The sequence below is a fragment of the Molossus molossus genome, unplaced genomic scaffold (genome assembly GCF_014108415.1).
Source record: "Molossus molossus isolate mMolMol1 unplaced genomic scaffold, mMolMol1.p scaffold_m16_p_12, whole genome shotgun sequence".
Classification (NCBI taxonomy): Eukaryota; Metazoa; Chordata; class Mammalia; order Chiroptera; family Molossidae; genus Molossus; species Molossus molossus.
In genome coordinates, this window is record NW_023425347.1 from 14,454,742 (window position 1) to 14,472,867 (window position 18,126).

Sequence of the window (18,126 nt, forward strand, 5' to 3'; positions counted from 1 at the left end):
TGGCTTTATTCTCTTAATAGTGTCTTTCAAAGAGCAAAAGTTTTTAATTTTGATGAAGTTCAATATTGTCCATTTTTTTTCCTTGATACTTATGTACTTGGTGTCATATCTAAGAAATCATTAAATTAGGATCTCTGAAAGTAGATTCTAGGCATCATTACTTATAAAAGCTCCGCATGTGCTTGGCTGGCGTGGCTCAGAGGATTGAACAGTAGTTCGAATCCCCATCAAGGCACATGCCGAGGTTGCGGGCTCCATCCCCAGTCTGGAGGTGTGCAGGAGGCAGCCGATCCATGTTTCTCTTTCACATGGATGTTTCTCTCTGTCTCTCTTCCTCTTTCTCTAAAAAAATAATAATAATTCAATAAATACATTTTAAAAGTAAATAAATAAAAGCTCTCCATGTAATTTTAATGTACAGCCAAGTTTGAGAAACAGTGCACTATATCAGTGCTTCTCAAACTTTAAATATAAACTGATATCTAGAGAGCTTCAGAAAATGCAGATTCAGTTGCAGGGGGAATGAAATACTACCCAAAACTCTGAACTCCTAACAACAATGACAATGATAAAGCTGATGAGGCAGGCGGGCTATTTTAAGGAATCTTAGTTTGATTATTTTGGCAGTGGGACACCATTGAAGGCTTTACAGTAAAGATATAATATGATTGTGTTTAGGCTCATTCTGGTAGCAAGTGGGGAAGATGGGTAAAAGATAAGACTTGAATGAGGGACCCATTCTGAATATATTCTATAATCCAGGAGAGAAATGAAGGGAAATACAGTAAATACCTGAAGAAAAGGAGACAGATGTATAAGAAATTATAAAAAGTTATGTTGTTCATTGAATCCGAGGGTGAGGGAGAGAATGGCACCTGGAATACTTTGGGACACTGGGTACGTCAAGGTACTGTCACATTTTACAATATAAGAGGGGCAGGGCTTGGGCTGGGGCTGTGCTGGCTGACACATGTTTACTTTATTATTTATTTATTTCTGTTTTTTAAAAATTTTTATTTATTACTTTGTTTTTGTTACAGATGTTTCTCATTTTCCCCCCATTTACACCCTCCTCCCCTTCTCCCCCGCCCCATCCCCAGCTTTGTTGTCTGTGTTCATTGGTCATGCATACATGCACGTAAGTTCTGTGGTTTACCTCTTCCCCCACAAACCCCTCCTCTGAGGCTTGTCAGCCTGTACCCCACCTCCATGCTTCTGGGTTAATTTTGTTCAGCAGTGTGTTTAGTTCATTATATTCCTCAAATAAGTGAGATCATGTGATATATGTCTTTTTCTGCTTTGCTTGTTTTGCTTAGCATAATACTCTCCAGGTCCCTCCGTGCCATCTCAAAAGATAAGAGATCTTTCTTTCTTACAGCTGCATAGTATTTCATTGTGTACATGTACCACGGCTTTTTAATCCACTCATCTACTAATGGACACTTGGGTTGTTTCCAGATCTTAGCTATTGTAAATAGTGCTGCTATGAACATGGGGGTACATATATTCTTTCTGATTGATGTTTCAGGCTTCTGAGGGTATATTCCTAGAAGTGGGATCACTGGGTCAAATGGCAGTTCAATTTTTAACTTTTTGAGGTAACACCGTAGCATTTTCCACAGTGGCTGCACCAGTCTGCATTCCCACCAGCAGTGTACTAGAGTCCCCTTTTCTCCACACCCTCGCCAACACTTGTTGTTTGATGATTTGTTGATGGCGGCCATTCTGAGAGGTGTGAGGTGATACCTCACAGTTGTTTTAATTTGCATCTCTCTGATGATTAGTGCTGTTGAGCATTTCTTCATATGTCTCTTGGCCATTTGTATGTCCTTCATAGAGAGATGTCTATTTAGTTCCTCTGCCCATTTTTTAATTGGGTTCTTTGTCTTCCTTTTGTTGAGTTGTATGAGCACTCTATATATTTTGGAAATTAACCCCTTATCTGATATATCTTTGGCGATTATGGTCTCCCATATAGTGGGATCCTTTTCCGTTTTGATGATTTTTTTTTTTTTTTTTGCTGTGTAGAAGCTCTTTAGTTTGCTGTAGTCCCATGTGTTCATTTTATCTTTTGTTTCTGTTGCCTTAGGTGTTGTATCAGTGAAAATTCTGCTGCATATGTATGATGTCTGAGATTTTGTTGCCTACATTTTCTTCTAGATTTTTTATGGATTCACATGTTACGTTTAAGTCTTTTATCCATTTTGAGTTTATTTTTGTGTACAGTGTAAGTTGGTGTTTTAGCTTCATTTTTTTGCAGGTAGTTGTCCAGTTATCCCAACACCATTTATTAAAGACACTGTTTTGACTCCACTGTATGCTCTTGCCACCTTTGTCAAATATTAATTGAGCATATTGTCTTGGGTCAATTTCTGAATTCTCTATTCTGTTCCATTGATTTATCTGCCTGTTCTTGTGCCAGTACCAGGCTGTTTTGATTACAGTGGTTTTGTAGTATAACCTGAAATCTGGTAATGTGATCCTTTCTACTTTGTTCTTCTTTTTCAAGATTGCTGTGCCTATTCAGGGTCTTTTTTGTTTCCACATAAACTTTTGGAGTGTTTGTTCTAGTTCTGTGAAGTATGTCATTGGTATTTTGATGGGGATTGCATTGAATCTATAGATTGCTTAGGGTAGTATGGACATTTTAATGATGTTAATTCTTCCAAGCCATGAACAAGGTATATGCTTCTACTTTTTTATATCTTCCTCTATTTCTTTATTCAATGACCTGTAGTTTTCTGTGAAGAGGTCTTTTATTTCTTTGGTTAAGTTTATTCCTAGGTATCTTAATTTTTTTGCTGCAATGGTAAATGGGATTGTCTTTTTAGTTTTTCTTGCTGTGCGTTCCTCATTGGTGTATAAGAATGCAGTTGATTTCTTGATGTTAATTTTGTATCCTGCTACTTTGCCAAATTCATCTATTAAGTCTAGCAGATTTTTGATGGAATCTTTTGGGTGTTCTCGCTACAATATCATGTTATCTGCAAATAATGACAGTTTCACTTCCTCCTTTCCAATTTGGATCCCCTTTATTTTTTCTTCTTGTCTAATTGCTGTGGCTAAGACTTCCAGTACTATGTTAAATAAGAGTGGTGAAAGTGGGCATTCCTGTCTTGTTCCTGTTCTTAAGGGGAATGCTTTTCGTTTCTGCTCATTGAGTATGATATTGGCTGTAGATTTTTCATATATGGCCTTTATTATGTTGAGATATGATCCCTCTATTCTCACATTGCTGAGCATTTTTATCAAAAATGGGTGCTGGATTTTGCTAATGCTTTTTCAGCATCTATTGATATGATCATATTGCTTTTATCTTTCCTTTTGTTTATGTGGTGTATCATATTTATTGATTTGTGAATATTGTACCATCCTTGCATGCCTGGGATGAAACCCACTTGGTTATGATGAATAATTTATTTGATGTATTGCTGGATCTGATTTGCTAATATTTTGTTTAGGATTTTGACATCTGTGTTCATCAGGGATATTGGCCTGTAGTTTTCTTACTTTGTAGTGTCTTTATCCGGTTTTGGAATGAGGATTATGCTGACCTCATAAAATGAGTTTGGAAGTGTTCTGTCTTTTTGGATTTTTTGGGAATATTTTGAGGAGAATGGGTATTAGATCTTCTTTGAATGTTTGGTAAAACTCCCCCGTGAAGCCATCTGGGGCTGGGCTTTTATTTGCTGGGAGTTTCTTGATTACATCTTCAATTTTCTTTGTTGTAATTTGTCTGTTTCACGTTTTCTATCTCTTCTTGGTTCAGTTTTGGTAGGCTGTGTGTTTCTAGAAATTTGTCCATTTCTCTTAGATTGTCCAATTTGTTAGCATATAAGTGTTCATAGTATGTTTCGTTGATCCTTTGTATTTCTGTGGTGTCGGTTGTTTCTTCTCCTCTTTCATTTCTGATTTTGTTTATTTGGTTTCTCTCTTTTTGTTTCTTAGTGAGTCTGGGTAAAGAACCAACTTTTTGTTTTATTGATCTTTTGAATTGTTTTTATTTTAGTTTCTATGTTGTTTATTTCTGCTCTGCCCTTTACTATTTCCTTCCTCCTACTAGGTCTGGGTTTTTCTTTTTGTTTACTTTCTAATTCTTTACGTTGTAGGGTTAGAATGTCAATTAGGAATTTCTCTTGTTTCTTGAGGTAGGCCTGTAGTGCTATGAACTTCCCTCTCAGGACTGCTTTTGCTGTGTCCCATAGATTTTGTGTTGTTGTGTGTTCATTTTCATTGATTTTCAGGAAGCTTTAAATTTCTTCCTTGATCTCATTTTTAACCCATTCATTGTTTAATAACATGTTATTTAGCCTCCAAGTGTTTGAATGTTTTTGTGTGTTTTTATTGTAATTGAGTTCTAGTTTCATGCCACTGTGATCTGAGAAGATGCTTGATATGATTTCAATTCTCTTGAATTTGTAGAGACTTGCTTTGTGTCCTAACATGTGGTCTATCTTTGAGAATGACCCATGTGCACTTGAGAGCAATGTATATTCTGCAGCTTTGGGGTGAAATGTTCTGTAAATATTAATTAAGTTCAACGACACATGTTTACTTTAGACTCGTTAAGGCTGAGAAGCCTTTGGGACATCCAGGAGTAGATGTTCAATAGACCATTGGTTAAATGGCTCTTGAGTTTAGGGGAAAGGTATGGACTGAAAGTGTGTTTTGGGAATTAGCAGGTATAAGGAGAGTTGAAGCCATATACCTAATTGGCATTACCCTTTGAGGATACAGATGAAGATCAAAAAAGGCCTAGAAGTGACCACTTTGGAGCTCACCGATATCACACTTCTGCGGGGAAAGTGGCACAAGCCTGAAACAGTGGTTTGAGGGGTGAAGAGCCTCTGCCTTCAGGGTCCTATTGATCACCTTGCAGGGTCTTATCAGATTACAGGTGCTGATTGCCTACTACATTACCCTGAGCACCTGGGTCTGTCTTTCCAGAATGCCAGTTTGAGAAACCATTCCCTTCCCCCCTGCTGTGGCTGCGGAAAGCACTGAGTGGCATTGACACAGAGGAGCTGACACCAGCACCCCAAGTCCCACCAGGAGGGAAGCAGCCTGCCTGCCCACTTTCCCCTGAGGCATTGTGTGGGAATGCTCTTTCTGCAGCTGCTTCTTAACATCATCAAGGTGTTGTAACGGTATTCTGGGAAGAAAACACTGACCCCAAATTCAGAAGTGTCTCCCTCCATAGGCTCATTTCCATAGCCTAGTTTTGTTATCTTCAAGTAGCAGGCGTTCCTCTAGTGTGATTGTGTGTTCAGGACTTGAAGGATCAAGGGCAACGCCCCGAGGCCATGCCAGAAGTAACCAGGAACATTGCCATTTTGGTTTTGATTGTATGAGACAAATCCTAAAATGACCACATGGATTTAAATGCTCATTACCATGTGAGAAATGCAGCTCTGAATTGGTAATTATATGAGGTATGCTGTGGATTTCTGGATTCCTTTCCTCTATTTCCCCTTCCTAGGTGCAGTTGTTGAGGGCAATGACTGCGAATACATATGCCATTTTGTTTAGTCTTGGTGAGGTAAAGGCAAAGTTTCTGTATGTTTCATCACTAAATTCCGCCTGTCAAAGAATATGCAAGTGAGCACCAAGGCCCTGTGGAAAGGGGACCATGGATCTTTAAAGAAAACTGCAAGGGAAACCCTAACCTCCCCTAATTTACATATGCTGACATTTTGCAGAAATATTGAAACATTAGCAGTGACATAATGAAATTCTGCCTATCAGCCATGGAAGGAATAATGTTACTGTAAAGGTAACCTGTCCACAGTTTGTTATCAAGAAAATATTCTTGCCAAGAAACATATATTTAGAAAGGCGTGATAAAGAGGGGTTTCTTTCTCCTTATATTTTCTCTCCTGGGCTATCCATCTTCCCCTACAGATTTACTGTGTGATCACTCCCTTTACATGCTAATTATGTGCAGGACTGGTGAATTTGTTAGTGGTGACACTTCTGGGACCCAGTGGGACTGCAACTCATTATGTGGCAATGTCCAGATATATCAGATATTATTAGCTGTCATTAATCTGCTGTGGAAACACTGAGTGCTTAGCCAGCGAGAGAGTAGAAAAGCGTGTGCAAATGAAGCCTGGGAACAGTCTGAACCCCAAAAGGTCAAAAAAGGGAAATCAGCCAGAAGGGGACAACAACCAGCACTAGACAGCACTTTGCCTCTGATTTTTTTTCACCCCCAGAGCCAACTAAGTATACCAGGCAGAAAGCAAGGGAACATTACATAGCCGTTTGTTATTTTAATACCCCTTGTGGCCATTTCACTGGCACTAACCTTTACTGTAATTATGTACAATTATGCACATTATCTGTTATCTTATCTGAGACTCAAAGAAGCAGCAGAGGTGGGCATTTGACCATGGGACATATTTCAGCTTCAAATTTGTACATTAATTTTTAGGCAACCAATTTTGAAATACAACGCTGCTTGCTATTATTATAGTTTAGTTGGTATATTTTTTGAATTAATTGCTTAAGCTGTTTTCTCCACAAGTAGTTTATAGTCTGTATCTCCCCAGTCGTTCCCATCTCTGCATGCCCAATTCTAATTACTCTTTTAACACTCAGCTAAAGTTCATATAATCTCACTAAGACCTTTTTATATTTGAATGATATATAACTATAAAACTTTTATTATTTCTATTATCTATCTATCTATCTATCTATCTATCATCTATTATCTATCTATCTATCCATCCATCCATCTATTCACCCCATTTCTTTTAGTTGATCATAAATCTGCAGAAGAAGGGAAAGTTGAGATCATAATATTTGGGCTGAGTCTTAAGATGCTTTGGGTTTCATAAGAAGCACACAAAATAAATTTTTATAAAAAGTGCAGAAATGCACATATATGGATGATTTTATAGTGGAGAGGTACATTATGCATGCATGTATAGTTTTACATATTTGACATACACACATAAACACACATGAAAACAGTAGAGGCACATGTTTACTAAACAGCGAGAGTAAGAACTTAAACAGTGCATTAAAATGCTTCATTTTCTCTACTTTCTTTTTCTTTATTGATTATAGAGAGAGAGGAAGGGAGAGGGAGAAAGAGATAAAAACATCAATGAGAGAAAGCATTGACTGACCCCCTCCTGCATGCCCCCCACTGGGGATCAGGCTCAAAACCTGGGCATGTGCCCAGACTGGGAACTGGACCGGTGACCTCTTGGTGCATGGGTCGACACTCAACCACTGGGCCACACTGGCTAGGCCATTTTCTTTACTTTCATTCATTCTTTGTTGCTATCGAATTTACCCAAGTCTTTCTCTCTTTTTAGCTTATCCATTTTTCAGTGATTCTATAGTCCCTAAGCAAGAGCCCATCCTTACATTCCGTGATTCAAAACTCCAATTAAATGTCTTCTTAGTATCATTCATTTTCCCCATACTTTGGGTTGTTCATATTCTAAAGAAAGACCTTGCAGAAATTCCTAGAATTATGCCCAATATCTTAGCCTATCAGCTAAGCAACTTCTACATTGTCACATATTGTGAAGCACTCCAGTGTGTTATAACATGAGTTGACTGTAATTTTTCTTCATTGATGATTAGCTTCCAAGCTGTAGCAGACCTTATTAGTACTCCACCCATTTCCCTTTAGCTAACACCCAATTCACCTGCAGATAGTCCTTTGCAAAGCCAATGGCCTCCTCCATTTGTCTACCCCAGAGTATTCTGTGGCTGTGGAAGCAGCCAGAAGTTTCAGGGACTTAATGTCTCCAAGACTGGCCTTCAACAAATGAGAAACGAGAGTTGCTAGAAAAACATGCCACCTCTCTTGATTTCCATGAGGTGAATCTGAGGTCATTTCAACGTAAAAGGTCTCTGTGGCTCTGTTTCCAATAGTTGTACCCCCCTTAGTCTCACATCATCCCTTTCCTGACGTCTTTGCTACATCAGCACACCTCTAATGGCACTTCCTAAATAAACTCAGGGAACACAATCCTGTCTTAACATCTGCTGTTGAGGAAATGCAAACAAGATAGTATTTGTATTAGTGCCCTAGAAAGCAGATCTCACAATGGAAATTCTGGAGTTGAATCACTCACTCACAAGATGGCAGAAGTGACTTATCCTGGTGATTATTAGGGTGGCGATAACCATTGTGTCACAGTCACTAACTCTCACCTGTGCATAAATGCAGTGGGGTACATTGAAGGCGATACATCAGCATGTAGACAGCATAGTAACAAATGGTCATTGTAAGGAACATGGAGTTCTTTGACTTCTGTGAATTGCAATAAAAATCTTAATAAAAGATAATAATAGGCTCATCCAACTATCACCTCAGGATACACCGTAAAAATTAGAAGACTTCCTGGAAAGATTTAAAGAGACCTTCACCTTGCACCTATAGAACAGACTACAAGGAAATCAGGGCCAAGATTTGAGCAATGTGATGGTGGCATTAACAAGTTTACTCAATTTATAGTCCCAGAAAATGTTCCACATTAAAGTCAAGTGTAGCAGGGGAGGGAGAGGGCCTTAAGACCTAAGATAAAGACATCTGGGAAGTGCACTTGAGAATCGCATATACCCAAATTGCCTGAATCATAGAAATGACACACTCTGCCTGGAAGTCACACAAAATGCTCACAAAGCGTAGATGTCTCACAAAATACTGCTCTTTGTCTTTAAGACCTACGTCCATCTTCCTTTATTAGTTTTATACCAATAACTAGAATAAGCTCTCAATATGAGTTAAGTAAGAAAGTATGTTCCTACAAGGAGTATTCGCCAAATTATTCATAGGTCTTGGGTAATATGTACCATGAGGAACAGGGCGGAAATGGGGAAAAAAAGTGAATGAAAGCATCGACACAGAAGGTCTAGAATATAACATTGGACAGAATGATTATTACTAGTGGGTACTTTTTTTGTGACATAGTATTTAACTTGCTGCCATGGACATCTTAATGAGTCTGTCTTAGTCCATTGATGGATGGCTGCTAAGGGGTTTGGAGGTGACATTGTCATATAGAAACGAGATGGAAAAGCGGAAAGCACCTCATAGAACTAGGAAGGGAGTAGAAGGCTCACAGAGTGGGTATGGTACACTGGATGTGGTATAGAAGGTCAGCAAACTCACCAGGCTGCTAAGTTCACAGAAAGGGCCCCATGGATGCTTTCTTCATTAAGTGATGAAGGATAAACCATTGTGGAGGGCAAAACTTCATTGTGCCCTATGGACTCCTCCTTTGGAGGCTAGCATTGCTGCTTTGGAACTGACATTCTGAGTGCAAGGGGCATGAGAAGATTATGAAACTTTTTCCATAGGAAATTTTCTTTTGGCCATTTTCATATTGTTATTATTTATATTGGTTTTACATTTGCTTTTTATGAAATATTACATTATAAACAATTTTATGTATTACAATATAATTTTAAGATTATTTTAGTATTTGAGTAACACTTAAATTTATTATATTAACCTAAGTATTTTATTTTTAATAAATGTTTTTATTGATTTTTTTTTTTTTTTTTTAGAGAGGAAGGAAGAGGGAGAGAGAATCATTGATGTTGAGAACAAAACAGCAATTGGCTGCTTCCTTTTATTTTTAATCATTAAATTGTATTATTTTCTAACACTAAAAATGATATGATGAATACTTTTTTCATAAGATGTTCTTAGTGTAAATTCCTTAATATATTATTACTTGTTCAAATTATACATTTTTAAGGCTCCTGGAATATATTGTAAGTTATTTTCAGAAAGTTTGAACAAATTTATATTACCAACCACAATACATGAGTAGGTTTCTCGGCATCACTGAGAGAAATGAGTATTATCATTTAATATATTTTGTTGCTTACTTAAACGTAAATTTAAAATATATAATTCAAAATCAATATTTATTTGATTTTAGAGATAATGTAACCCAGCTCTCTTTCTTATCCATCAGGAATTTCAGAGGCCATAAAATTTTAATTAATTGTCCAAATATATACAGCTACTAGTGACAATGTCTAGAGATTAGTTTTTCTTTTGAGATCTTTCCTTGCTTGATGCTACCTCAATTTGAAGTTTTATCTGTCTATGCCCAGTGCTTGAAAACATCTTTGTCATGTCTTCCAAAATAATAAATTGTTAAAGTTGAAAGTAACATGAGAATAATATTTAAAGATTTTAGGCAAAAGTCTTCTGTTGATGGTTATAATTTAGACACTTATCCTTTCAAAATATTTACCACAGTTCTTTATAAATGGCTGGGAGGACATTCTCTCTTGTTGTAGGGAGTAAGGTCACTCCGTTTTGCAATCTTTCTATGACATCTGGCTATAAATTTGAATAATTCTCTTGAAATAAAAGTTGTAGTCTTCTTTCCCCACCATCTTCTCCTCTTCCTATCCCCTGCAGCCCCTCCCAGGGTCCCTCTCCTTTCCGTAATCCTTTACCTCGGGCTTTGACTAACCCTTCCTAAGATGTCAGATTTGCATGCTGTCTCTTCAGACTTTGCACTGTGATAAGATAGAGAACACATGGTTAAGAATTGGCCCCCTGAATTGCTTTTTCTAACTAATCTCAGTACTGCTCTACTTCTTAACCCACTCCTATTAATTTCAGGTCGTATATCACTCTCTTATCTAGAGTTAAGGCATGCTGCTACATATGAAGTCTGGAGCTTAGCATTATAAATCGCTTTTACAGTAGTGCCCCCTTATCTGCAGGGGATATGTTTCAAGACCCCCAGTGAATGCCTGTAAACATGGATATTAATGAACCCCAAATATACTACGTGTTTTCCTATACATACATACATATCTACAAGAAAGTTTAATTTATAAATTAGGCACAGTGAGTGATTAACAACAATAACTAATAATAACTAGAACAATTATAACAATATACTGTAATAAAATTTATGTGAATGTGGTCTCTCTCTCAAAATATCTTATTGTACCGTACTGACCCTTCTTCTTGTGATGATGTGCAATGACTCATGCCTGTGTGATGAGACGGAGTGAGGTGAATGAGACATTAGTGAGTAAAATGAGGGTTATTGAACACAAGCATGGTGATACTGCAATAAACGAAATGATCCTCACAATGTCTACTGGCAAGACAATATGTTCAGCATGGAGACACTGGACAAAGGGATGGTTTATGTCTAGGTGGGGCAAAGCAGGACAGCGTGAGCTGTCATCATACTACTAAGAACAACATGCAGTTTATAACTTATGAATTGTTTTTTTCTGGAATTTTCCATTTAATATTTTCAAATTATGGTTGACCACAGATAACTGACATTGCAGAAAGCACATCCAAACATAAGGGAAGACAGTTGTATTGCGTTCCCTAATGTCTTCTGCCAGCTGCTACCTAGAGAAGCATTTTTGTTTTTTAAGCTTCTAAATTATATATCTCCCTTTATCTTAATGCCGGCATACTATTTAAGCCAAAGGAATAATGCTTTAGTCTAGTTTTTTCTTAACTTTTTCCCTTCTTATTTTTATTTTACTACCTATGTGCTGCCCTGACTCAACTTGCAGTGTTTGGCATTAATTTGGGGCAGCGCCCAAGTTTCGTCAGCCCTCCCCTCTGAAGCCTTCTCTAAAGTAGAAGCCTGGATCGTGCCGTTTACAGAGACATCTTTTTAAAAAATGACCAAAGCCATCCTAACTTTTCAGGGCAAATGTCCAGTTGGGTTGTTTCCGTCTGTTATCTTCAAAATCTGGACATAGAACCATGTTAGTCTAGGTTCAGTACCGAAAACAGAGATTACTCCGGGTATTTGAAACAAAAAGAGACTTACAGAAATAGAGAGAATGGAAGAGCAGGAAGCAAGAAGCATTTCTAAAACTTTGTTTCCAGACCGAAAATGTGTGATGCTGGAGTCTGGAACCCAGGGCAAGGCAGTGACTGGCCTTTGCAAATGTCCCTCATGGTCAAGGGTCTTTCTTGGTGGAAGAATCAACTCCAAGAAGAATGCCTGTTTCTCACCTTAGCCTTTTAGATCTTCTGAAGGTACCTCAAATTAGGAAGACCTAACTCCTGTCCAGAAACCTGACAAAGAGTCTAGGAGATGCCGGCGTTAACGTCCCGGCGCTACAGGAGCTGGAGGAAGCTAGAAAAGAGGTAGGGACAGATGCCAAGTGTTGGCCAACATGTCCAGCCCACAGACTTAGGAGATGGCTTCCTCTCTTCTCTGTTGCTTTCTCCTTCCTGACCCGAGTGCTCCATGAATAAAACTGCCCTCCTCTCAACCATGTTCTGGTGGAAGTACATCCCCGAACCCCCTTACCCTGAATCCCAACTCACACCTGTTTGCAGCCCACTTACTGTTTCCTAGTCTAGTCACTGCTTCATATTCCAGTCAAGTCAATTATCTTCCATGGTATTTAAGAGGGACACGATTTGTATAAAAAGTTCAGAATTCCTAGACAGTAAGAAAGTAGTTTTCCCTTGGGTAGCACTTGCTTATTCTCTCTTTATTAAACAAACTGTCAAAAAAAAAAAAAATTGTCAGCTTGAGATGTCCTTCTCTCATACCATAATTCTCAATTCAATTCCAAATGTTGGATACACAGTTTATGTGTTCACAAAAAGACACGAAAGAATGTCCTGCATGGTGAATGAGTTCATTAAGGCTGCCTTATCATTAGTTTTTCAGTTGTATATGAACTGTACCCCCAGGTATTATCCAGATGCCTTTATCAAATTGTTGTGTGTTTGTTTGTTTTTTGCAATGCCCTTCATATTGGTCATTTGCATATCTAAGTGCAAGAGTTTCTGCTATCTGCCTCAAAAAATTCTTCAATGGACTTGCTTACTTAGATAGGCTTGAGAGACTCATTTACAAAGTACAAATATGCAAAGCCAGAGTATATTTTAAATTCTTTTTAAGGTATTACTTTCATTATTTTTCATACATATTCTTTTACATAAAAATGACACTTGGTATATTTGAGTGCGTGTCTTATTTAAGCAAATTATGTGCAGTTCAATCGAGAACAATAACAGAATTGCATGTAAATACATATATGAGCAAGGAATGAACAAGAAAGATAGAATAGCCTGGTTGGTGTGGCTCAGTGGTTAAGCATCGACCCATGCACCAAGAGGTCGCTGGTTGATTCCCAGTCAGGACACATGCCCAGGTTGTGGGCCTGATCCTCAGTTGGGAGGCATGCAGGAGGCAGCCATTCGATGGTCTCTCTCACTCTCTCATCGATGTTTCTATCTCTTTCTCCTTCTTCCTTTCTCTCTCTCACAAATCAAGAAAGAAAAAAAAAAAAAAAAGAAAGTAAAAAGATAAAATAACTTTACAAATATCCAGGGTGATGTTTCCTATATATTATTCACATGAATTAAACATTAAATACTATGGACTATATCTACAAACATACTTCTTGTAATAAAGAGGATCAGCTTAACTATATAACCCAAAAGCTATGAAATAAGAGGTGTTTTTTTTTTATTCAAAACCTATGGTAACTTTAAGCCTGTCACTAGCTAAAATGCACAGAGAGTTGAAAATTAACCTAAAGGAGTAAAGCTGATGAGGTGAACAATGAAAGCTTGGTTGACACTCAGTCAATACTGAGGAATAGTAAGAAGACAGGGGCTATGGTGTACTGGGTAGCTCAAATTTGGTCTAAGGTGCCCTGGCCGATTTGGCTCAGCGGTTAGAGCATCGGCCTGCGGTCTGGAGAGACCCGGGTTCGGTTCCCGCTAAGGGCATGTACCTTGGTTGCAGTTTGTCCCCGGCCCTGGTAGGTTCGTGTGGGTGGCAGCCACTCGATGTGTCCCTTTCACGTCGATGTTTCTCTCTCTCTCTCTCTTCCTCTCTCTCCCTCCCACTCTATCTGTACAAAAAAATGGAAAAATGTCCTCGGGTGAGGATAAAAAAAAAAAAATTGGTCTAAGGTGATTAACTGCTACCTAGGAAGTCAAGCCCACTATTGACAGAGCTTCCAGTTTTTCAAGAGAAACCAAAATTGTGGCTCTCTACATGAGATGTTCTAACTTTAAATATTGCAATTAATGTAATTAAGAACAAAAAACTATAAGATTGCACACCTATACCAAGGCTGGTCCTGGCTTGAAAATAGCAGGTTTGACTACTCTCCTGTTATCCCTGGCATGTAGGAAACTCTGGGGTGAGTGAGCAGCCATCTGGGCTGAACGACTGAGGAGCTGTGTTTAGGTACCACTTTGTTCACTCATGTTCCCTGACAAGCTCCTTCAAGTCTCTTTTTATGCCGTTTCCTCCAGGAAACCTCCTATGTCCACCTCCCCCACCCAATCTAAATGAGATACCCCTTTGTACTCCCAATGTAACCCTGTCAGACGTTTAAAATCCCTTTAAAGTTTGCAATTCGTTGCAATTTCCTTAACTGCCCATTTTCCTCGCCTAAATATTCTGTGTGCCGAACCTTTGTTTATCCTGTTCTTTATTTCATCCTCAGTCTCTAGACTGAGGATACCATAGAGTAGACACTTGATTGCATTTGATGAATAAATAAATACGTGATAAAATATGGGAATTAATACCTATCTTGTTTTATTGATAGAAGAGTGCTGGCCCTACACATCATAAAATAGAAGACAGGATGATTACTCTATACAAGGAAAAGAACATCTCCACTTAAAAAGACTAGTTTCTGGCCTAAATGATCAAAATTGATGTATGTATTTAGATACATAAGAAATTATTAAGCAATATGAGAAATCCATTACTTGAGCTTTGAATTGAATGTCTATAGGACCATGAGGTCAATTATTTTACTTGGTCCCTATAGTCAGTTTTTTATTTCTTAATTTAAATGATGTTTCATGCCGGATTGAGAGCCTAAATGACTTTATTGGCCTAATTGGTATCAAAAGTGTTTTAGAATAAAGTCTGGATTTTTCCTCTTCTTTGAAATTGTGTGGTAAAGTTGCCTTAGTCCATATCTATATATAACAAGTGATGCGAATTAGCGCTCAGGCAACTCTCAGGTTTATTTCATGGGATTCATTTATGTAGCAAATTATTACAGTAACTAAAATATCATGCATGGCATTGTATTGTCATCATTGGACCATTCAACTGACCTAATTTCCCAGTCCTGTACTTATATTACAATGCTTCTAATTGGTCCAAATGAATCAAAGATAAGACTCATTTTGAAGAAAACAGTTTTAAAATCATTGTGACAGCTTCTTTTAGGTTTCAAAATCAAAATAATGAGAAAAGTTTAAGTCTTTGGTCACTTTTCTTATGGTTTAAAATCTCAAGCTCTAAATCAAATCAAAGAAAGTTATTTCAGCTTTTCTCCAGTGAGTTTGTCTTTAGTGAGAGGAAAAAGTGGTAACAGGTTACTGCCACTATGGCAAAAAAACACATACACTTAAATTGGGTAGTTTATAGCTCCAGATCATCCTAGATGTCTTTAATAATAAATAACGTTAACACAGAGAATACAAAGTACAGAATCATTTAGTTTCTTAGGGAGTAATTGATTAAACCAAGGAGACTAGTAATCTAGGCATGTGGGCCTCCATCTGAATTGTTCAACATCTGAACTGTTCACATGTTGCTTCAAATTGTTTATTAGCTGATCTTATGAGCAGCAGCAGTGTTCATTACACTAGTTATTTAGGGCTTCCATTTCTGTCTCCCAAAAGCTGGCCCCAAAATGTGTTGCTAACTTCACTGAAGATGAACATTTTATCTCATTAAACAATTAATGCAGATTATTCACATTCAGTAGTAAGTGAGAAGATGGCATATTGTGGTCACATTTGGCAACCATGAATGAGCCTGGCTGTGAACTCCTTGTGCAAGGAAATCATATTGAGCAGAATGCATGTTATATCTGGCACGCGCAAAAGCAATACTACTGAAAAGCGAACCGGAAACAATTGTCTTTTACTTCATGCCTCAGCTATTACTACAACTTTGTTCCTGAGTTGAAGTTGCCCATATTCAGAACAATTATAATAGGCCATGAATGTCCTAAATTAAATAGATAATTGATGTATTTAGCACTCAATGGATTCCATTATTCAGTGCCTTAAGCTGCCAACTGGGACATGGGCTGTTCATCTGATGATTTTGGTTATCATCATTCAGCCGTGTGAATGTTAAGGGTTGGAGCAAGCGGAACAATGTGGCCCATTTAGAGTTTAGGATTTTAAAAAAATTCATAAGTTTCACTTCTCAGACTCTTTTCCCAGGAACTTTGTATAGCTTATGAAATATTTCTAGAAACATACTAAAATCAGAATTAAAAGTTACGTGATTTTTCTTATTAATGATCCTTCATGTAGTGAAGCACATCCATTGCTGTGTGTTGACAGCTCCCAGCAGAACATGTCGCATTTTCTGCCTAAATCATCCAGCTCATACAGATGTTGTAAGTGGTGCATGTGGGACTACAAGAGGAACAAGAAAGCTCAAAACGAAGCTGTTTGCTGACACTTTTGAGTCAGGTCTGATGGACTAAAGCAAGGATGGTCTAAACTATTTACATGTTAGAATGAAATTAATACTTACCTGGGGGGAAATGCATAATCTATGGCTTTCTAGATAAATAAGGACAGTCCTGTGAAATCTGGAACTTGCTTGCAAAAAATGTATAGTTTGTCTCTTTCCCCTTTGTCATATCTTATTGATGATGCATTCTGAGTTTCTGATGCGACAGCTTTCCTCTTATTATAGCCCTCAGAACTGTTTCTCAGGTTATGCTGATGATTCTGGGCTATTTCATTTGGCCCCTGTGATAAAAAGCAAACATTAATAGGTGGCTGGTGGGGATTTGGGTTATAGACTGTGACAGTGTGAATGCCAGAGTCTCATTCAGCAATCACACTCGCAATCTCATTTCAGCTGCATTAGCCTCTAATCAACTGAGCTAACTGCTCATTCTAACAGTGCTTCATGACTTGACACGATACTTCATGATTCAGCTTCTCTAAACAGAGCTTCTCATAGAAACCTTGAACTTGAAAGGGAGACATGCAGAGAAGTTGATCATGTACTAAATAAGAGCCAAAATGTCTGCAAGATTTAGATTTGTTTTTCTTCTCTGGGAGCTTTGTTACCACGGCACAGACCTTTGGGCAGAGACTTCCACTGATTCCTGAGCAACAAATTTCAGTGAGTCATTATGAATAATACTAGGTGGTGTTTACGCTTTGGCCTCTGCTGTGTCCTGTAGGCTGGCAGAAAGCAGGCCAACTGAGTAATTGTTATAATGATCTCCCCTTTCATAATATCTGTACTGAATCTTTGCTGCTTGACACTACAGTTTGCATCCCAGCATCCTTTCATGCCAAGCCTGGTGATTAATTTAGGTCCCTGAGCTTCAGGCATAATTATCTCCCAAGAAATCCCTGGGGACTGGAGAGAAAAGAGAAAGGTAGAGAGAATACTAGATGAAAGATGAAGCTATTTATCTGGTGATGTAAGTAGGAGTGGGAAGGCAAGATGGAGAAGACTCACTTACCACATGTTCAGAAGGTCAGGGGCCTGAAATTGAAGCCCTAATGTTGACCAACAGTACGGCCAAGCATAAAGAAATTAAAAAGCTACCTACACCTTTAGTCATAGTATAGAAAACCTTTGCTAACTATACAGAGAATCCATGTTATTTAAATTTAGGTAGTACTTTGTTTTAGTTCAATCCAAATATTTGTCAATCAGTTAATTCATGATTTGTTATATTTTCAAGGAAGGTCTGATTTCCAGACATCCTCCAAGATCATGTTCCTTAACAATAGTGAACAACTATAATCTTACCAAATCCACAAGGTACTTGGCTTATGAAACTACATCACATTAACTAAATGGAAGATGTAGCATCTTTGGCTGAGGAGGGCAAAGTGGAGTTAATTAGTAACAAATGAACATCAAAGTGTACCAGAGATAAAGAAAAAAATAAATATGTATCAGATAAAAAAATAAATAAATGATGAAATGTTAGGTCAGCATGATTTCATGATTATTGCAAAAAGGTAAATAAAAATCCTTTGATTATTTACATTTCTGGCTTGCTTTAGTAATGTGTCATCTATTACCAGTTTTGTTTATAGAAAACATTGCTCTTGTAAAAACATGTTTGTAATGAAATATAAAATCCAGGGAAAAAATT